This window comes from Oncorhynchus mykiss, chromosome 21 (genome assembly GCF_013265735.2).
Source record: "Oncorhynchus mykiss isolate Arlee chromosome 21, USDA_OmykA_1.1, whole genome shotgun sequence".
Taxonomy (NCBI): Eukaryota; Metazoa; Chordata; class Actinopteri; order Salmoniformes; family Salmonidae; genus Oncorhynchus; species Oncorhynchus mykiss.
The window spans coordinates 49,370,754-49,393,703 of NC_048585.1; the positions used below are offsets into that span (position 1 = coordinate 49,370,754).

The 22,950-nt window shown below is 42.5% G+C and overlaps 1 long non-coding RNA gene and 1 pseudogene across 1 annotated transcript; both read right to left on the reverse strand.

The window, feature by feature from the left end:
• Nucleotides 1-12,650: 12,650 nt before the first annotated feature.
• On the reverse strand, nt 12,651-20,875 carry LOC118936391. The gene is made up of 3 exons (XR_005038622.1): nt 20,750-20,875; nt 13,776-13,923; nt 12,651-13,265 (listed from the first exon to the last, which is right to left on the reverse strand). It is a non-coding gene; the product is annotated as an uncharacterized LOC118936391 (long non-coding RNA).
• Nucleotides 20,876-21,464: 589 nt separating this feature from the next.
• The window catches only part of LOC110500878, a 31,308-nt pseudogene continuing 29,822 nt past the window's right edge, over nt 21,465-22,950 (reverse strand).

The following is a 22,950-nucleotide window of genomic DNA, read 5'->3' on the forward strand; positions in this document are numbered from 1 at the left end:
AACATAAAGATATAAAACTGTATTTTTTTGTGAAGAATCAACAACAAGTGGGACACAATCATGAAGTGGAACGACATTTATTGGATATTTCAAACTTTTTTAACAAACCAAAAACTGAAAAATTGGGCGTGCAAAATTATTCAGCCCCCTTAAGTTAATACTTTGTAGCGCCACCTTTTGCTGCGATTACAGCTGTAAGTTGCTTGGGGTATTTCTCTATCAGTTTTGCACATCGAGAGACTGAAATGTTTTCCCATTCCTCCTTGCAAAACAGCTCGAGCTCAGTGAGATTGGATGGAGAGCATTTGTGAACAGCAGTTTTCAGTTCTTTCCACAGATTCTCGATTGGATTCAGGTCTGGACTTTGACTTGGTCATTCTAACACCTGGATATGTTTATTTTTGAACCATTCCATTGTAGATTTTGTTTTATGTTTTGGATCATTGTCTTGTTGGAAGACAAATCTCCATCCCAGTCTCAGGTCTTTTGCAGACTCCATCAGGTTTTCTTCCAGAATGGTCCTGTATTTGGCTCCATCCATCTTCCCATCAATTTTAACCATCTTCCCTGTCCCTGCTGAAGAAAAGCAGGCCCAAACCATGATGCTGCCACCACCATGTTTGACAGTGGGGATGGTGTGTTCAGCTGTGTTGCTTTTACGCCAAACATAACGTTTTGCATTGTTGCCAAAAAGTTCAATTTTGGTTTCATCTGACCAGAGCACCTTCTTCCACATGTTTGGTGTGTCTCCCAGGTGGCTTGTGGCAAACTTTAAACAACACTTTTTATGGATATCTTTAAGAATTGTCTTTCTTCTTGCCACTCTTCCATAAAGGCCAGATTTGTGCAATATACGACTGATTGTTGTCCTATGGACAGAGTCTCCCACCTCAGCTGTAGATCTCTGCCGTCATCCAGAGTGATCATGGGCCTCTTGGCTGCATCTCTGATCAGTCTTCTCCTTGTATGAGCTGAAAGTTTAGAGGGACGGCCAGGTCTTGGTAGATTTGCAGTGGTCTGATACTCCTTCCATTTCAATATTATCGCTTGCACAGTGCTCCTTGGGATGTTTAAAGCTTGGGAAATCTTTTTGTATCCAAATCCGGCTTTAAACTTCTTCACAACAGTATCTCGGACCTGCCTGGTGTGTTCCTTGTTCTTCATGAGGCTCTATGCGCTTTTAACGGACCTCTGAGACTATCACAGTGCAGGTGCATATATACGGAGACTTGATTACACACAGGTGGATTGTATTTATCATCATTAGTCATTTAGGTCAACATTGGATCATTCAGAGATCCTCACTGAACTTCTGGAGAGAGTTTGCTGCACTGAAAGTAAAGGGGCTGAATAATTTTGCACGCCCAATTTTTCAGTTTTTGATTTGTTAAAAAAGTTTGAAATATCCAATAAATGTCGTTCCACTTCATGATTGTGTCCCACTTGTTGTTGATTCTTCACAAAAAAATACAGTTTTATATCTTTATGTTTGAAGCCTGAAATGTGGCAAAAGGTCGCAAAGTTCAAGGGGGCCGAATACTTTCGCAAGGCACTGTACATGTAGGTATCATTAAAGTGACTGTGCATATATGATGAACAGAGAGTAGCAGATACAATGCAGATAGCCCGGTTAGCCAATGTGTGGGAGCACTGATTGGTCGGGCCAATTTAGGTAGTATGTACATGAATGTATAGTTAAAGTGACTAAGCATATAAGATAAACAGAGAGTAGCAGCAGCGTAAAAGAGGGGTTGGGGGGAGCACACAATGCAAATAGTCCGGGTAACCATTTGGTTACCTGTTCAGGAGTCTAATGGCTTGGGGGTAAAAACTGTCGGGAAGCCTTTTTGTCCTAGACTTGGCACTCCGGTACCGCTTGCCATGCGGTAGTATAGAGAACAGTCTATGGCTGGGGTCTTTGACAAATGTTAGGGCCTTCCTCTGACACCGCCTGGTGTAGAGGTCCTGGATGGCAGGCAGCTTTGTCCCAGTGATGTACTGGGCCGTACGCACTATCCTCTGAAGTGCCTTGCGGTCGGAGGCCGAGCAATTGCCGTACCAGGCAGTGATGCAACCGGTCAGGATGCTCTCGATGTTGCAGCTGTAGAACCTTTTGAGGATTTCAGGAACCATGCCAAATCTTTTTAGTTTCCTGAGGTGGAATAGGCTTTGTCGTGCCCTCTTCACGACTGTCTTGGTGTGTTTGGACCAATCTAGTTTGTTGTTGATGTGGACACCAAGGAATTTGAAGCTCGCAACCTGCTCCACTACAGCCCCATCGATGAGAATGGGGACGTGCTCGGTGCTGCTTTTCCTGTAGTCCACAATCATCTCCTTAGTCTTGGTTACATTGAGGGATAGGTTGTTATTCTGGCACCACCCGGCCAAGTCTCTGACCTCCTCCCTATAGGCTGTCTCGTCGTTGTCGGTGATCAGGCCTACCACTGTTGTGTCGTCAGCAAACTTAATGATGGTGTTGGAGTCGTGCATGGCCATGCAGTCGTGGGTGAACAGGGAGTACAGGAGGGGACTGAGAACGCACCCCTGGGGAGCACCAGTGTTGAGGATCAGCGTGGCAGATGTGTTGCTACCTACCCTCACCACCTGGGGGCGGCCCTTCAGGAAGTCCAGGATCCAGTTGCAGAGGGAGGTGTTTAGTCCCAGGATCCTTAGCTTGGTGATGAGCTTTGAGGGTACTACGTTGTTGAAAGCTGAGCTGTAGTCAATGAACAGCATTCTCACATAGGTGTTCCTTTTGTCCAGGTGGGAAAGGGCAGTGTGGTGTGCAATAGAGAGTGCATCATCTGTGGATTTATTTGGGCGGTATGCAAATTGGAGTGGGTCTAGGGTTTCTGGGATAATGGTGTTGATGTGAGCCATTACCAGCCTTTCAAAGCACTTCATGGCTATGGACGTGAGTGCTACGGGTCTGTAGTCATTTAGGCAGGTTGCCTTTGTGGTCTTGGGCACAGGGACTATGGTGGTCTGCTCGAAGCATGTTGGTGTTACAGTCTCAATCAGGGACATGTTGAAAATGTCAGTGAAGACACCTGCCAGTTGGTCAGCACATGCCCGGAGCACACGTCCTGGTAATCCGTCTGGCCCTACAGCCTTGTGTATGTTGACCTGTTTAAAGGTATTACTCACATCGGCTACGGAGAGCATGATCACACAGTCGTCCGGAACAGCTGATGCTCTCATGCATACCTCAGTGTTGCTTGCCTCGAAGCGAGCATAGAAGTGATTTAGCTCGTCTGGTAGGCTCGTGTCACTGGGCAGCTCGCGGCTGGGCTTCCCTTTTGTAGTCTGTAATAGTTTGCAAGTCCTGCCACATCCGACGAGCGTCAGAGCCGGTGTAATATGATTCAATCTTAGCCCTGTATTGACGCTTTGCCTGTTTGATGGTTCGTCGCAGGGCATAGCGGGATTTCTTGTCAGCTTCCGGGTTAGAGTCCCGCACCTTGACAGTGGCAGCTCTACCCTTTAGCTCAGTGCAAATGTTGCCGTTATCCATGGCTTCTGGTTGGGGTATGTACGTACAGTCACTGTGGGGACGACGTCCTCAATGCACTTATTGATAAAGCCAGTGACTGATGTGGTGTATTCCTCAATGTCATCGGAAGAATCCCAGAACATGTTCCAGTCTGTGATAGCAAAGCAGTCCTGTAGTTTAGCATCTGCTTCATCTGACCATTTTTTTATAGCCCGAGTCACTGGTGCTTCCTGCTTTAATTTTTGCTTGTAAGCAGTAATCAGGAGGATAGAGTAGTGGTCGGATTTACTAAATGGAGGGCGAGGGAGAGCTTTGTACGCGTCTCTGTGTGTGGAGTACAGGTAATCTAGAATTATTTTTCCCTCTGGTTGCACATTTAACATGTTGATAGAGATTTGGTAGAACTTATTTAAATTCCCCTGCATTAAAGTCTCCGGCCACTAGGAGCGCCACCTGGGTGAGTGGTTTCCTGTTTGCTTATTTCCTTATACAGCTGGCTGAGTGCGGTCTTCGTGCCAGCATCTGTCTGTGGTGGTAAATAAACAGCCACGAAAAGTATAGCTGAGAACTCTCTAGGCAAGTAGTGTGGCCTGCAAAATCTAGACTTCCTTAGATTTTGTGCACCAGCTGTTGTTTACAAATATGTACAGACCACCCCTCCTCGTCTTACCGAAGTGTGCTGTTCTATCCTGCCGATGCAGCGTGTATCCCGCTAGCTGAATATCCATGTCGTCATTCAGCCACGATTCCGTGAAGCATAGGATATTCGTTTTTTTATGTCCCGTTGGTAGGATATCCGTGATCTTACCTCGTCTAGTTTATTGTCCAATGTTTGTACGTTGGCGAGTAATATTGACGGTAACGGCAGCTTTCCTAGTTGTCTTCTGTGGGTCCAGACGAGGCATCCGGCTCTTCTTCCTCTGCGTCGCTTCCTTTTGCCAATAATTGGGATGTCTGCCCTGTGGGTTGTTTGGAGAATATCGTGTGAGTCCTGCTTGCTGCTGTTGTTGTTGTTGAAGAAATCTTTGTCTAATCCGAGGTGAGTGATCGCTGTCCTGATATCTAGAAGCTCTTTTCTGCCGTAAGATACGGTTGCAGAAACATTATGTACAAAATAATTTACAAGTATCGTGAAAAACCCCCACAAAATAGCACAATTGGTTAGGAGACCGTAAAACGGCGGCCATCTCCTCCGGCGCCATCTTGTGTGTGATATCTGGAATTATCTGAAAAAAATCTCATAATGATTCAGGAAGATGTTATTCTTGTTGTTATTCCCTAGGGATAATGTCTTAGCCAGATAATTAAATTAAAACAAAAATGTGTAATTTTGGTATATAATTCTGGAAGTTTTGTTTGTACAAATCCAGGGATATGCATGTTCTTGGTACCATTTGAAAGGAAAAACTTAAGTTTGTGGAACTGTGAAAGGAATGTAGGAGAATATAACACAATAGATGTGGTAAAAATTGAATAAGTACCATCTTTGAAATGCAAGAGAAAGACCATAATGTATTATTCCAGCCCAGGTGCAATACACATTTCGGTGGCAGCAATGTATGTGGAAAGTTTTAGACTGATCCAATGAACTATTGCATTCCTGTTCAAAGTTGTGTATCAAGACTGCTCAAACAGGCCTAATTTGTTTATTAGTAACTTTTTATGTTCAAAATTGTGCACTCTCCTCAAACAATAGCATGGTATTATTTCACTGTAATAGCTACTGTAAATTAGACGGTGCAGTTAGATTAACAAGAATTTAAGCTTTATGCCAAAATCAGATACAGTTTAAGTCGGAAGTTTACATACACCTTAGCCAAATACATTTAAACTCAGTTTTTCACAATTCCTGACATTTAATCCTAGTAAAAACTATTTCAAGACTGTAAAATGTCAGAATAATAGTAGAGAGAATAATTTATTTCAGCTATAATTTCTTTCATCACATTCCCAGTGGGTCAGAAGTTTACATACACTCGATTAGTATTTGGTAGCATTGCCTTTAAATTGTTTAACTTGAGTCAAACATTTTGGGTAGCCTTCCACAAGCTTCCCACAATAAATTGGGTGAATTTTGGCCCATTCCTCCTGACAGAGCTGGTGTAACTCTGTTACGCTGTTACGCTGTTTTTAGGCCTCCTTGCTCACACACACTTTTTCAGTTCTGCCCACAAATTTTCTATAGGATTGAGGTCAGGGCTTTGTGATGGCCACTCCAATATCTTGACTTGTTGTCCTTAAGCCATTTTGCCACAACTTTGGAAGTATGCTTGGGGTCATTGTCCATTTGGAAGACACATTTGAAACCAAGCTTTAACTTCCTGATGTCTTGAGATGTTGCTTCAATATATCCACATAATTTTCAATCCTCATGACGCCATCTATTTTGTGAAGTGCACCAATCCCTCCTGCAAGCAAAGCACCCCCACAACATGATGCTGCCACCCTGTGCTTCACAGTTGGGATGGTGTTCTTCAGCTTGCAAGCCTCCCCCTTTTTCCTCCAAACATAACGATGTTAATATGGTCAAACAGTTCTATTTTTGTTTCATCAGACCAGAGGACATTTCTCCAAAAAGTACGATCTTTGTCCCCATATGCAGTTGCAAACCGTAGTCTGGCTTTTTTATGGCGGTTTTGTAGCAGTGTCTTTCTTGCTGAGCGGCCTTTCAGGTTATGTCGATATAGGACTCATTTTACTGTGGATATAGATACTTTTGTACCTGTTTCCTCCAGCATCTTCACAGGGTCCTTTGCTGTTGTTCTGGGATTGATTTGCACTTTTCGCACAAAAGTATGTTCATCTCAAGGGTACAGAACGCGTTTCCTTCCTGAGCGGTATGATGGCTGAGTGGTCCCATGGCGTTTATACTTGCGTACTATTGTTTTTACAAATGAACGTGGTACCTTCAGGCGTTTGGAAAGTGCTTCCAAGGATGAACCAGACTTGTGGAGGTATACAAAAAACTAAATTGGGCTTTTTCTTTTGATTTTCCCATGAGGTCAAGCAAAGAGGCACTGAGTTTGAAGGTCAGCCTTGAAATACATACACAGGTACACCTCCAATTGACTCAAATTATGTCAATTAGCCTATCAGAAGCTTCTAAAGCCATGACATCATTTTCTGGAATTGTCCAAGCTGTTTAAAGGCAGTTAACTTAGTGTATGTAAACGTCTGACCCACTGGAATTGTGATACAGTGAATAAGTGAAATCATCTGTCTGTAAACAATTGTTGGAAAACTCACTTGTGTTATGCACGAAGTAGCTGTCCTGACCTGACAAAACTCTAGTTTGTTAACAAGACATTTGTGGAGTGGTTGAAAAACGAGTTTTAATGACTCCAACCTAACTGTATGGTAGCCTCAGACTTCAACTGTATCTCTGTCCTGGGAAATTTCCCATGGAAGGGACACTGATCCTGAAGAAGATAAAGTATTTGGCAAGAAGAATTTTTAAAAAATCACAATTTCAATGGTCTTGTTGTTGCAATAGTAACATCCTTCATGTCGAAAAAAACATAGGTAGTGTTCATAATGCTAAGTAAGTATTCTGCAAGGTTTTCCCAAAATTCTAATACAAATTTACATTCAAAGAACAAGTGAAAACGCCTATCATCAATAGCCATACATTTGGACAACATAAGATATATCAATGTAATTCTATGTAGAATTTTAAAGGGCACTTCCTTAAATTAGTTTGATATACAATATTTGTAAGGCCTTAACCAAGCTTTTTTCCAGACAATGTCAGGAATAAGCATGTTCCCGAAAATGTTTCCTCGAGGCGTAAGCTGGTTCCGTGAATGGATAATTTGTTTTATATATTACAAGATTTCTCAACTAAGCCCACGCCTTCCAAACAAAGTTCTGGATAAGCTTTGTGATCATCACCAAAGCTAAGATGAGTTTTCATTAATGTAGTTAGACCACTGGGAATGGCTTTGATCACAGAAATAAACTCTCTGAAAGGTATTGGAAACTCATTAAATGTTATAAATTGTTCATATGTACGAATTTCACCCCTGTTGTCAAAAACCTCAAGAACAAAGTCAAAATTCCTCTCAAGATAGATTGGGTAGAACAATGACTTATTCCTTAGAGTTATGTCTGAATTATTCCACAAAAGAGCTTTCATTTTCCAGGCCATTAAAGCTTGTTGGTGAAACCTAGCCAATTTAGCAGGTAATTCAGGAATATAATTACATTACAGTACAAATCTAAGACCTCCCAATTTACACATTATTTGGAATGAAATACCATATTGATCAAACATCTTTTCAACCAGTTGATCTTGAAAGTGTTATTTATGTCAACAAAATCCAACACTTCCAGACCGAGTCTTGTTGATCTCTTTACAAGTAGAATGATTTACAAATAAAGATAATGAGGGGTACACAAAACGAGACAGTCCCTCTGCCTTGGACAGAAGTACTCTCCCAAGTATAGAAAGATCCCGTTGTAGCCAATTATTATTAAATATATTTTTGGTTTTCTTAATTTTAGGAGAGAAATTCATATGTTGTCTAAGTGTTTTTTTGACAGAAATATTCCTAAATATTTAACACAGTCCTTTATAGGAATATATTCTATTTCATCAGGCTCAAACTCAGCAAAAAAAAGAAACGTCCTCTGTCAACTGCGTTTATTTTCAGCAAACTTAACATGTGTAAATATCTGTATGAACATAAGATTCAACAACTAAGATATAAACTGAACAAGTTCCAGAGACATGTGACTAACAGAAATTGAATAATGTGTCCCTGAACAAAGGGGGGGTCAAAATCAAAAGTAACAGTCAGTATCTAGTGTGGCCACCAGTTGCATTAAGTACTGCAGTGCATCTCCTCCTCATGGACTGCACCAGATTTGCCAGTTCTTGCTGTGAGACGTTACTCCACTCTTCCAGCACCTGCAAGTTCCCGGACATTTCTGGGGGGAATGGCCCTAGCCCTCACCCTCCGATCCAACAGGTCCCAGACGTGCTCAATGGGATTGAGATCCGGGCTCTACGCTGGCCATGGCAGAATTTTGACATTCCTGTCTTGCAGGAAATCATGCACAGAACGATCAGTATGGCTGGTGGGATTGTCACACTGGAGGGTCATGTTAGGATGAGCCTGCAGGAGGATGCCTTCCCTGTAACAGACAGTGTTAAGATTGCCTGCAAACAAGCTCAGTCCGATGATGCTGTGACACACCGCCCCAGACCATGATGGACCCTCCACCTCCAAATCGATCCCACTAACTCTCATTCCTTCAACGATAACCGCGAATCCAACCATCACCCCTGGTTAGATGAAACTTCGTCAGTGAAAAGCACTTTTTGTCAGTCCTATCTGGTCCAGCGACGGTGGGTTTGTGCCCATAGGTGACGTTGTTGCCGGTGATGTCTGGTGAGGACCTGCCTTTACAATAGGCCTACAAGCCCTCAGTCCAGCCTCTCTCAGCCGATTGCAGACAATCTGAGATGGAGGGATTGTGCATTCCTGGTGTAACTCGGGCAGTTGTTGTTGCTATCCTGTACCTGCCCCGCAGGTGTGATGTTCTGATGTACCAATTCTATGCAGGTGTTGTTACACGTGGTCTGCCACTGCGAGGATGATCAGCTGTCCTTCCTGTCTCCCTGTAGCACTGTCTTAGGCGTCTCACAGTACGGACATTGAAATGTATTGCCCTGGCCACATCTGCAGTCCTCATGCCTCCTTGCAGCATGCCTAAGGCACATTCATGCAGATGAGCAGGGACCCTGGGCATCTTTCTTTTGGTGTTTTCAGAGTCAGTAGAAAGGACTCTTTAGTGTCCTAAGTTTTCATAACTGTGACCTTAATTGCCTACCTTCTGTAAGCTGTTAGTGTCTTAAGGACACTAACAGGTGCATGTTCATTAATTATGGTTCTTTGAACAAGCATGGGAAACCAGTGTTTAAACCCTTTACAATGAAGATCTGTGTAGTTATTGGGATTTTCAAATGATCTTTGAAAGACATTTTCCTGAAAAGGGGACGTTTCTTTTTTTTCCTGAGTTTATAAACATAAGATTTCACATATAGAAGCATTCATATCATTAAGGGCATGGGCGACCTGGTCTTTGTCTATTAAAAAAGAGCAGTATCATCAGGCAGTTGGGAAATGTTGATTTCTTTGTTAAAAATGGTTATGCCATGCAGATTTGCATTATTCAATTAGTTCCACAACCAAAATGAATAAAAAGGGCGAAATTGGGCATCCCTGTCGTACACTTCTGTTGATAGTGAATCTTTTGGATGTATTAAGGTTTAGTAACACAGAACTATTTATATCTTTGTAAAACATGCAAATTACTTTGATAAACCTTTTGGTTTCGGTGAATTGTAAGTGACCTAAAGAGAGATTCGTGTTCAATTGTGTCAGGCTTTACAGAAGTCCAAAAATAAGACAACCACATCTGAATCAATTGCATCTGAATAATCTAGAAGGTCCAAAACTAAATGAATGTTAAAGGTTATGTGATGGCCCTTGATAAATCCCGTTTGAGTCTAATTTATAATGGTATCTATTCCATTCTTTAATCTTTTGGCATAAACAAGAGCAGTTGATTTGTAGTCAGTATTTAATCAAGTAATTGGTCTCCAATTGTCAGAGAAGGGTCTTTATTGGGCTTTGGAAACACTGCAATAATAAAGCCGTTTCATAGTGGAGACCATTTCCCCATTTTTTTTTTTTTAAAGCAATCTTGAAACATCTAAATTGAGAGCCTCTTTCTTCAATTGACACAAGTGAATGGCAAACTGAGGGGAAATCATCAATTACAGGGACATAATTCTGAATGTGGCAAATGTAGCTTTCACAACCATCTTCCTGAAATTGTGAGTTGTAAAGGTTTTCATAAAAGGAATTGAAAAATGTTGATTGTAATGGGGTCTTTGCATTACGCATCCTTCATTTTGAGTGCAGTTAGACTTTCTTTTGTAGTTTCTCTTTTCAAGTACAAAAAAGTAACTAGTGTTTCTTCCCTCTTCAATCCATTTTGTTCTTGATCTGACAAAGGCATCCTTTGCCAGATCTGTGTAAAGCTGTTCTAATTCTAGTTGTAAAGATTTAAAAACAGACTCTTCTTCTTGAGATAGATTATCTTTCTTTAAAAAACTGGCAAGTGTGCTCATCAACTCTTTTTCTCAAAGTTTCTTTAAGTGCATTAGCTCTTTGGCACATTTAATGGCTACAACTCAGACTTTATATTTGAAAAATTCCCAAGTCTTTTCTTGCAACAATATCTTTGGCTAACGATGTGATGTTTCCAATAAGAATAGGATCTTTAAGTTCGTGTAGCCTCTCCCTTGCGGCCTACAGGGAGGAGGTGAGGGCCCTCGGAGTGTGGTGTCAGGAAAATAACCTCACACTCAACGTCAACAAAACTAAGGAGATGATTGTGGACTTCAGGAAACGGCAGAGGGAACACCCCCCTATCCACATCGATGGAACAGTAGTGGAGAGGGTAGCAAGTTTTAAGTTCCTCGGCATACACATCACAGACAAACTGAATTGGTCCACTCACACAGACAGCATTGTGAAGAAGGCGCAGCAGCGCCTCTTCAACCTCAGGAGGCTGAAGAAATTTGGCTTGTCACCAAAAGCACTCACAAACTTCTACAGATGCACAATCGAGAGCATCCTGGCGGGCTGTATCACCGCCTGGTACGGCAACTGCTCCGCCCTCAACCGTAAGGCTCTCCAGAGGGTAGTGAGGTCTGCACAACGCATCACCGGGGGCAAACTACCTGCCCTCCAGGACACCTACACCACCCGATGTCACAGGAAGGCCATAAAGATCATCAAGGATATCAACCACCCGAGCCACTGCCTGTTCACCCCGCTATCATCCAGAAGGAGAGGTCAGTACAGGTGCATCAAAGCTGGGACCGAGAGACTGAAAAACAGCTTCTATCTCAAGGCCATCAGACTTTTAAACAGCCACCACTAACATTGAGTGGCTGCTGCCAACACACTGACACTGACTCAACTCCAGCCACTTTAATAATGGGAATTGATGGGAAATGATGTAAAAATATCACTAGCCACTTTAAACAATGCTACCTTATATAATGTTACTTACCCTACATTATTCATCTCATATGCATATGTATATACTGTACTCTATATCATCGACTGTATCCTTATGTAATACATGTATCACTAGCCACTTTAACTACGCCACTTTGTTTACATACTCATCTCATATGTATATACTGTACTCGATACCATCTACTGTATCTTGCCTATGCTGCTCTGTACCATCACTCATTCATATATCCTTATGTACATATTCTTTATCCCCTTACACTGTGTACAAGACAGTAGTTTTGGAATTGTTAGTTAGATTACTTGTTGGTTATTACTGCATTGTCGGAACTAGAAGCACAAGCATTTCGCTACACTCGCATTAACATCTGCTAACCATGTGTATGTGACATGGTCTTTGGTTGCCTAGGCAACACCTCCCACAATGCAGCAGTAGCATACATTGAAATAGAATGGCTTGGAACCTCTAACCCTGACAATTTGACTGGTAAACTCATGGGTACACTCGCAATCATTTCCATGGTAATGTAGAAGGTGGTTCATTTAAAATATGCTAACTGCTGCCGCTCATGCAATGGACGGTGCGGTTGTAAATTTGCTCTGGCTATCTACTCCGATTTCAGAGCACTCTCGCCTGAGTGTAGAATAACTGATTAATGAATTTACGAACGCTCAACACCGGTTGAATATGGCCAGTGTCCGTAAACATCGACAAAAAAGTGTAAATAAATTGTTGCCAGCAGCAGTTTGTCACCAAGGATCTGGATAACATAAAAACAGCCTAACCAGCTCTGCTAGGGAAAGGTAAAATGGTCAGTCAGCTGTTCTCTAATTTGTGTCTGGGAGTAGCTAGCCAACATTAGCCAGTTAGCGCTAGTCAAGCACTCAAGCTGAGGTCAGAACACTCGGATCAACCCTACTCCTCGGCCAGAGTGTCCAGTGTGTGTTCTGAATTTACCAACGGGCAATCTGCAAAGCTCTGAATTTAAGAACGCCCAGAGCGCACTCTCTGGCACTCCAGATTAAATTTACGATCATACCTGGAATGTATTTTTTGTAATGTCATTTGAGTTGAATCATACGATCACAGCCGATATTGATGGGTACACTTCCTTCTTTTACTTCCTGCTTTGCTGCTATTAAAATACATTTAATATTTCAACCTTCTGAGCTCACCCCCCGAACCCCCCCCCCCCCCCCCCCCCCCCCCCCCCAATACCAAAGTTTGGTAGCTGTCTGAACAAGCAAGACGGTAGGTTCTAAACCGTCAAAGCTGAGATGTATTTTTTTCCATTAATTTAAGTCAAAGTTTGTTCAATGAATTAGCATGGACATTCTACACCTAAGTACATTTTGGTAAGAGTTGACACGTTCTAAAGAGGAAAGTCAACATCTACATAAATGGTTATGCTTTAACATGGTCAATGACGGTAATGGTGTTGACCGCTCATTCCCAACCTGGATCAACCCGAATGCCAACCACCTGTTAATCACAATGACCACAGGTGGTAACAAATAAGAAAATTCAAGGCTCAGATGAAGAGTTCAGAGTTCCTTAGTGCTGGTGGTGATGGTATTGTTCTCGTGCACACTACAGTGTTAGTACAGAGTATTCCTTGGTTGAGAGTTTAGCGACGATGCGCTACAACTGTCTCTTGGCTTCACAGTTGGGGAAGTTATCCATCTCTTAGTACTGCGGGGCGATTTTCACCAGCCTGGGAAAGGAGACAAGTAAACATATTAGTCATGACGTGTGTGTGTGTGTGTGTGTGTGTGTGAGAGAGAGAAGGCTTTCTCTCCCGCATTTGCACACAGAGATTGCCGCAGACACTTCATCCGACACATAAATGTGCAAGCACACACAGACAGATGAACAAACACCCACGTAATCCAACAATGTGCACACGGTCTCTCTCTCACACGCACACGCACACAAGGAGCAAGCTGACTGCTTGTCTAGAGGAATATCGGAGCAGGCGGGTTGACTGCAGGCAAGCACATAGACACACACCTAGCAGAATGTAGGAGAGGACTGACTATAGGCCTGCACACTCACTAGACAAGATGGATATAGGGCTAGGCAGCCAGTAAGCTGCTGACAGCTTACCAAATCTAATTTTATTGGTCACGTACACATATTTTACAGAAAGGTGCAGTGAAATGCTTGTTTCCAACAGTGCAGTATACCTAACAATGCAAACAATACACATATGTTTTCTAAATACCACTCTGGTTTGATGTCGGTGCAGGTGCGGATGTAGTTCTTGGTGGTCAGCACAAACTCATTGTATATCGCACACAGGACTGGTGCAGCTGGACCACCTGGTTGTCCTTCACCGTTAGGTACTGGCCTGTGTGCTCCAAATGAGCTACCTGGTAGACACACAGACAGACAAGAAAAAGTAGGCTAGATATTAGCCAGACAGGGCACACAAGACAAACTACAGTACATGTCAAAATCACTTCCACAGACCTGTATTATCAAAATCCAACCCATACAGTATCATAAAGTCCATACGCATTTAACATGTTTCCTGACCCAGCGCTCCTCTTATGTAGGTTTGTTTTCTAGCCTAAAGTGATGCAACAATCGAACATGTAGGATACTTGATGCCAAATGGGACTAGTTGAACAACACTGACCTCATGGAATGTAGTGCCTACCTTAATGTACAATGAACACAAACAATTCCACAGAAAAGGGGTGGGGAAGCGTCAGCTCTGGGCATTGGCGATTTAAACTTTGCCAAGTTAAGAGGGCGGTGAGTTTTCTTGTTTCCTTTCGTGGTACTTTAATATGCAGACGACGGCTGTTGCGATTAACCAGGGCAATCAGTCTCAATAAAGACCTCTCCGAACAAAGAGGTGCGTTCAAACGCCCCTAAACTGCAACATGAGCTACAAATTTGTCTTTGTGATAAAGGTTAATGTTGACAAATATTTAAATATTAATGTCGTAATTCAACTTGTCAGGTCGCATGTTTTCAGGTTCCCTCCGGAAATGGACTTTCAACAAAATGTCATTTATTTTCCCTGAGTGGGCAGCAAATTGACTTGATTTCTTATTATGTGTTTAACTGGTAGCGCCTGTGTGTGCACACCTAGGGGAGGCTATCCATTACAATAAGTATCTTGACTTGTTGTGTGTCAATGACTGATATGCATTTTTTTTGCAGGCTGATACCGATTTCAGAACAAAGAAATTTGGGGGGGGGGTCAAGGAGGCCGATGTCGGTCTGATATTTTATGCCGATATTCAATATCATTACATTAGAACATTTTGATAAGTTGGTCCAGAGAATAATACATTTTTTAATAAACCAAATGTAACTTTGTCTTACCTAATCTAACAACATAATGGTAAATATCTATTGATAGACACTGTACATCCTGATTTACCAAGTTTAAGGAAAGTATTCAGACCCCCTTAACTTTTTCCACATTTTGTTACGTTACAAAATAGCTTTTTCCCTCAATCTACACACAATACCCCATAATGACATAGCAAAAACAGGTTTTAAAATGTTTTGCTAATGTATTAAAAATAAAACTCATGTCACATTTACATAAGCATTTAGACCCTTTGTTCAGTACTTTGTTGAAGCACCTTTGGCAGCAATTACAGCCTCGAGTCTTCTTGGGAATGTGGCTACAAGCTTGGCACACCTGTGTTTGGGGAGTTTCTCCAATTCTTTTCTGCAGATCCTCAAGCTCTGTCAGGTTGTTTGGGGAGCGTTGCGGCACAGCTATTTTCAGGGCTCTCCAGAGATGTTTGATCGTGTTCCAAGTCTGGGCTCTGGCTGGGCCACTCATTGGACATTCGGACACTTGTCCCGTAGGCCACTCCTGCATAGTCTTGGCTGTATGCTCAGGGTCATTGTGCTGTTGGAAGGTGAACCTTCGCCCCGGTCTGAGGCCCTGAGCGCTCTGGAGCCCTCTGTACTTTGCTCCGTTCATCTTTCCCTCGATCTTGACTAGTCTCGCAGTCCCTACTGCTGAAGAACATCCCCACAGCATTATGCTACCACCACCATACTTCACCGTAGGTGTAACCGATGTGAAATGGCTAGCTAGTTAGCAGTGGTGCGCGCTAATAGCGGTTTAATCGGTGACGTCACTCGCTCTGAGACCTTGAAGTAGTTGTTCCCCTTGCTCTGCAAGGGGCCCGGCAATGGTTAACGATGCTTCGTGGGTGTCAGTTGTTGATGTGTGCAGAGGGTCCCTGGTTCGAGCCCAGGTAGGGGCGAGGAGAGGGACGGAAGCTATACTGTTATATAGGGATAGTGCCAGGTTTCCTCCAGACGTGATGCTTGGCATTCAGGCCAAGGAGTTCAATCTTGATTTCATCAGACCAGATAATCTACACTTAGTTTCTCATGGTTTGAGAGTCTTTAGGTGCCTTTTGGCAAACTCCAAGCAGGTTGTCTGTGGAGTGGCATCCGTCTGGCCACTACCATAAAGGCCTGATTGGTGGGATGCTGCAGAGATGGTTGTCCTTCTGGAAGGTTCTCCCATCTCCACAGATTAACTCTAGAGCTCTGTCAGAGTGACCATCAGGCCGATTGCTCAGTTTGGCCGGGCGGCCAGCTCTAGGAAGAGTGTTGGTGGTTCCAAACTTCTTCCATTTAAGAATGATGCAGGCCACTGTTTTCTTGGACTCTCAATGCTGCAGAAATGTTTTGGCACCCTTTCCCAGATCTGTGCCTCGACACAATCCTGTCTCGGAACGCAACGAACAATTCCTTCGACCTTATGGCTTGGTTTTTGCTCTGACATGCACTGTCAACTGTGGGACCTTTATAGACAGGTGTGTGACTTAACAAATCATGTCCAATCATTCACCATAGGTGGACTCCAATCAAGGTGTAGATACATCTCAAAGATGATCAATGGAAACAGGATGCACCTGAGCTCAATTTTGAGTCTCATAGCAAAGGGCCTGAATACTTATGTAAATAAGATTACATTTTTAATAGATTTGCAGAAATTTCTAAACCTGTTTTCGATTTGTCAATATGGGATATTGTGTGTATATTGCTTTAAGGCTGTGTCATGACGTTGCCCTCTTTGGGTGTGGCGAGCCCCATCCCCCTCTCTCTGCCTCCCCCTTTCCTCCTTCAACTAGGCTGCTGTGGTCAGAGAGACGTCGTAAATTCCTGAGGATCTCCTCATGGACACACAGTATAGAGAGAGTAAATTTCACAAAACTCACAAAACTTGAGGTACGAACAAATGTCATGTTCCGGAGAAAGTATAAAAGATCGGTGAAGAATCCAGCTACGAAATGGTCCGTTTGTTACAGCTTGGGGAAGCTCATAGGAGACGGTGTGGCCACATTACCATAACACTGTTTATATAATAGCCTCAGATATGTTTAGATAGGTTTACATCTAATTGTTGTATAAGATGAATGAGTGAGTATGATACTGTTTACACAATTTTACAATGTGATTTTGGACTGTTTAATGAAGTAAAACTCAAAAAGGGAATTGGAGTTAACTAAATCAGAGGACCGCCCTTGAGCCCAGTTAGGGTCAAGCACCCTGGGACAGCCCCTTTTCTGCAATTAGACTATCGATACCGACAGAATAAGAACAAGTCTTTGATATTAATTACTAGTCTGCAGCTAAGAATTCGGTATCATTGAACACGAAGAACGACAACCGCCGACACATACATTCTATAACGAAAAGAATGAATGTCACTCTGAACTATCCACTATAATCACGACATAGGGAGAGGGAGAGAGACGGACAATTCTACAAAAGAAACAAACTTTTCACCAGCGATCAAGACGACACACTGAGCGTAAATATATATATTGATTGCAATTGTTCCCGAATGAGTGAGCTTTCATGTGCAAATGATTAGCATTTCAATTGTTATAATTATCACTTTGTAGTGACTTCTTAGTCGACCCCCACTTCCCCTTTTGTCTAACAAGCCGCCATGCCGGTTTAGCCCACTACTGTTTGTTTATGCATTTCTGTGAATTACTTAGTTAGTAATAAATAAATGATTTAAGACAATTGATGTATGGATGACTCATAGTGAAGACTGAGTTTGTGCAGATAACCAACAATTTACGACGTTTGGAATGAGACTAACGTGAGGTAAAGTAAATAATTCATTAATTCGAATACTAATTGATCAGATAAAATATCTGAAAAGTTATTTTAGGAAATGATAACTATCTGAATATTTTTCCCTGGTGCCCCGACTTCCTAGTTAATTACAGTTACATGATTAATCAGTTGATCGCGTAATACTAATTACAGAGAATCTTTGATTACTATCATTAAATTGAAGACTTATAGTTAAGACACAACAACTGGTTGCAGACATCACTCTCAAGACACTCCTTCACATGCAACGGTTTGTCAAGAAAGTAAAATACCAGTCATGGAACCCAGTTAACGTTTTTGCAGCCAATCAGCATAGTTTGCGTTATGGTTTGCATTAAACAAAAGGTTTTAGGGTGACGTGATAAGCTAGCTATTCTATTCCGCAAGAAAGCCTCCTTCACTCACGCCGCCAAACTTACCCTAGTAAAACTGACTATCCTACCGAGCCTCGACTTCGGCGATGTCATCTACAAAATAGCTTCCAATACTCCAATACTAGCTTCCAATACACTGCAATACTCAGCAAACTGGATGCAGTTTATCACAGTGCCATATGTTTTGTTACTAAATCACCTTATACCACCCACCACTGCGACCTGTATGTTCTAGTCGGCTGGCCCTCGCTACATATTCGTCGCCAGACCCACTGGCTCCAGGTCATCTACAAGTCCATGCTAGGTAAAGCTCCGCCTTATCTCAGTTCACTGGTCACGATGGCAACACCCACCCGTAGCACGCGCTCCAGCAGGTGTATCTCACTGATCATCCCTAAAGCCAACACCTCATTTGGTTGCCTTTCGTTCCAGTTCTCTGCTGCCTGTGACTGGAACGAATTGCAAAAATCGCTGAAGTTGGAGACTTTTATCTCCATCACCAACTTCAAACATTGCTATCTGAGCAGCTAACCGATCGCTGCAGCTGTACATAGTATATCGGTAAATAGCCCACCAATTTTACCTACCTCATCCCCATACTGTTTTATATTTATTTACTTTTCTGCTCTTTTGCACACCAATATCTCTACCTGTACATGACCATCTGATCATTTATCACTCCAGTGTTAATCTGCAAAAATTGTTATTATTCGCCTACCTCCTCATGCCTTTTGCACACAATGTATATAGACTCTTTTTTTTTTCCTTTTTTTTCTACTGTGTTATTGACTTGTTAATTGTTTACTCCATGTGTAACTCTGTGTTGTCTGTTCACACTGCTCTGCTTTATCTTGGCCAGGTCGCAGTTGTAAATGAGAACTTGTTCTCAACTAGCCTACCTGGTTAAATAAAGGTGAAATAAAATAAATAAATAAAAAATAAAATAGCTAGCAAAGTTAGCTTTCTGTGATTGAATGTAACCTATAACTTACTTCATACTGGATGCAAATACATAAAAATGGTATCCATGAGTTCATCTGACTCTGGGGAAGTAGATAAAGGGCTTTATTGCCAAAATTCCAAAGTATCCGGTATCTTGTTTTGTTAAGTGGTATTGCCTGTATATGGTCATTTTTGTTTTTCACCAAACAGTAAATTTAATAAACACTGTCTATTTCTACATGGTGTGTTATTATTCAGCTGTTCATAAGCTTAACTAGACGCACCGGCAAGTTTATTAGATTCACTACACCGTTCACGAAAATGGATCACTTATACAATCAGTGAGTCATGTGGACATGGCTTGCTATATGAAGCTGGCAGAAAGGCATCGAGGCATTCAGTTACAGTTCGATTGAACATTAAAATGGACAAAAAGAGTGACCTAAGTGACTTTGAGCGTGGTTTGATCGTCGGGACATTTTGAGGAGTGAAAAAATATCGCCTGGAACATGACATCGAGTTCAGTTTACTTGGGTGGCCTGCGCAGTCCCCAGACCTCAACCCAATATAGCATCTTTGGGATGAGATGGAACAGGCTGTTCACAGCATGAATGTACCACCGTCCAATCTGCAGCAACTGCATGATGCCATCCCGTCAGCATGGACCAACATCCCTGTGGAACGTTTCCCACACCTTGTAGAATGCCCCAAAGAATTCAGTCTGTTCTGGAGGCAAAGGGAGGACTGACCCGGAACCTAGACAGGTGTACCCAATAAACTGAGTGCGTATCTAACAGGATGCAGTCTCCAGCCAGAGGTTCCTCATCAGCTTGCAACAGTTTGTGACAAGAGGCAAGGGTACTCGTACTACAAGTTGTCGAAAGCATTCCACAGGGATATTGGCCCATGTTGACTCCAATGCTTCCCACAGTTGTAAAGTTGTCTGGATGTCCTTTGGGGTGTGGACCATTCTTGATACAAAGGAAACTGTTGAACGTGAAAAACCCAGCAGCTTTGCAGTTCTCGACACACTCAAACCAGTGTGCCTAGCACCTATTATAACCATTCAAAGGAACTTCAATCTTTTGTCTTGTCCATTCACCCTCTGAATGGCACACAAACAATCCATGTCTCAATTGTCTCAAGGCTTAAAAATCCTTATTTACAGACAGGTGTCTCCTCCCCTTCATCTACACTGATTTGAAGTGGATTTAACTAGTGACATCAACAAGGGATCGTAGCTTTCACCTGGATTCACTTGGTCAGTCTGCAATGGAAATCACGTGTTTTGCACACTCATTGACTAGGGCTGTGTTCGAATACCCAGACTAACATACTACATACTTAATGAGTTTATACAGTATCTACTATTAGTTCATTTTAGTATATTGTAAACAAACTATCCGTTCAGTTGAGCATACTAGCGCTATGCTTGTCTACCGGAACTTGATTCTGTTGCTATGCAACCTCTTGCGAGCATAACAAATTACTAGCTAGACATTTTTGTGTTCATAAATTCAATCTTGAGTGTCAGAGTGTGCTCTGGGCATTCTTAAATTCAGAGCTTTGTCAGATTGTCCATTCGTAAATTCTGAGCGTTTCCCCTCTCAGAGCGTTCAGTGCGCACACTGGCCGAGGAGTAGGGTTGAGCCGAGCGTTCTGACCATCACAACTGCACTGAAGTCAAGCACACAAGCTAACTGGCTAGCTACTTTCAGACACAAATTAGAAAATACCTCACTTTGACCATTTTACTCACCATAGCAGACCTGGTTAGGCTGTTTCCACGTTATCCAGAGCGTTGGTCACTGTAACTGTGCTGCTGGCAACAATTTAATTACTTTTTTTTTTTTGCTGACGTTTACTGACACCGGCCATATTAAACTAAACGGGTGTTGAGCGTTTGTTCATCAGTTATTCTGCGCTCTGGCACACACAGACGAGAGTGGTCTGAAATCGGAGTAGATAGCCAGAGCAAATTTCTGTCCATTGAACGCACAACGACTATACCACTGAGCTAAGAATGACATGAATAATCAAGTCAATAAACGTTGGATAGCTAGTTAGATAGCATATAGTTAATATACTGGCAAGTGCAATGTATTAGTAGCCAACTAACGAGGTAGCTAGCTAACATACTAGTAGTACCTACTGCTGTAATGATATGCTATGCGGTTTGTAAGGATAGCGTAGCCAACACATTGTCAGCCAACATAACGTGAAGCGTAACTTATTTGAAAAGTAATTACTTTATTACATTTCTTAACATTTGTCAATTAGTTAAAGCAATTAATTTATATCTGCTCGTCAGACTTTGGCATACAAACTTGATCCATACTATGACCAATAAGCATACTCAATTTAAGTCACAAATAGTACGGTTAGTATGAGTGTTTGAACACAGCTATGGTGTAGCTGACTAATCTACATACTCCACTCTGGTCTGTGATGTTTTAGGAACAAGGGACATCTGCCTAACGGTCAAAACCAAGTGCTGTGTTGTTTGGGAACATAATGGCACCGTCGAGCATGATGACACATACTGAGACAGAACCCTCTGGGCACTTTCTCTGTTTGGCCGGTGAGCACTGACCTGCATGAAGAATCCGGCGGGGCAGGTTGAAGAGGTCCATGATCCGGGACAGCTGCTGGTGCACTTTGTCAGCGACCGGTAGTTCACAAAGTTGTCGTAGCACCACTGCGCCAACTCGTGGTCTGTGAGAGTCGAGAGATTTATGTTAGGTGACATTAAGGTTGGTTTACAAAGCATGCTTGATGGACATTTTAGTGAAGGACACATACTCTGTTTGAAGGTGTGATAGACGTTGAGGAGGGTCAGGTGATTTCCATCAATGTGGGTGAACCTTATCTTGGACTTCTCGGCCGCCTTCATAGCCTCCGTGGGTCACACGAAACACTGTGGGACTAAACGAGGTTGGTATGGACTCCAACACAGCCACCCATAGGTATGATTTAATAAATTCCCATAGAGAGGAACAAGGTCAGAGAGCACTTCACAGGGCATACAGGTACATATTGGAACAGGAGGTGAAGGGAGGTGGGAGAGTGTGAAGGAGGGATGGCTTTCTCCTGCTTTGCGCAGGACTGAGTTTGGCTATTTGATGAGCTGTGTACTGCATAACCGAACACGTAAAGTATATTTACTCAGTTGTTGGCAAAAGGACATATATGAAACTAGCCTGCATCTGACTCAAACTCTTTAAGCGGTGGTGCAGAAAGAGACCAAAGGCGAAGTGTCCTCCTAACCACTCAATCTGCGCCTGAGCAGTTAAGAGAGGGAAAACCCTGATCTTGCACCCAAGCGGAAAAGCACTCGTACATCAAGATTGCATCAAACACCTCCCGCCCTCCCACAACTTGCTAGGAGCCGCCTCACGTCAAAGCATGCTCCGTCATGGACTTAACCGGTGAAAGCTGAGTGTTTAACGAACCCCTGCACTTGGTTGCCTGTGCGACACTAGGCCTAGGTTACACTGCTGACTCAGTAGTGAACTCAGCAAAAAACTGGGTTCCCTGACACACCCGTTATAAATGTGTGGTGTGTCCAAACAGCTAGCTAGTTAAATTCCCTTTCCCCCCATTCAAAAGTATCGGATTAATCTCAATGAGGAGCATTCTGCTTTGGCAAGCCTAAAGTGCAATTACTGCCAGAGCACATTGGTCCTGCTGAGACTAGCCTATAAACTCATTAATTTACTGTAGACACAAATGTTTCCTGCCTGACAAATATTAACTGACTGACACCTCTAGCTCCTTTTGCTATCCCTCTTTTCAATATAGTGCCATGCAAAAGTATTCACCCCCCTTGGCGTTTTTCCTATTTTGTTGCATTACAGCCTGTAATTTAAATAGATTTGTATTTAATGTAATGGACATACACAAAATAGTCCAAATTGGTGAAATGAAATGGAAAAAAATAACATGATTTTAAAAAATAAA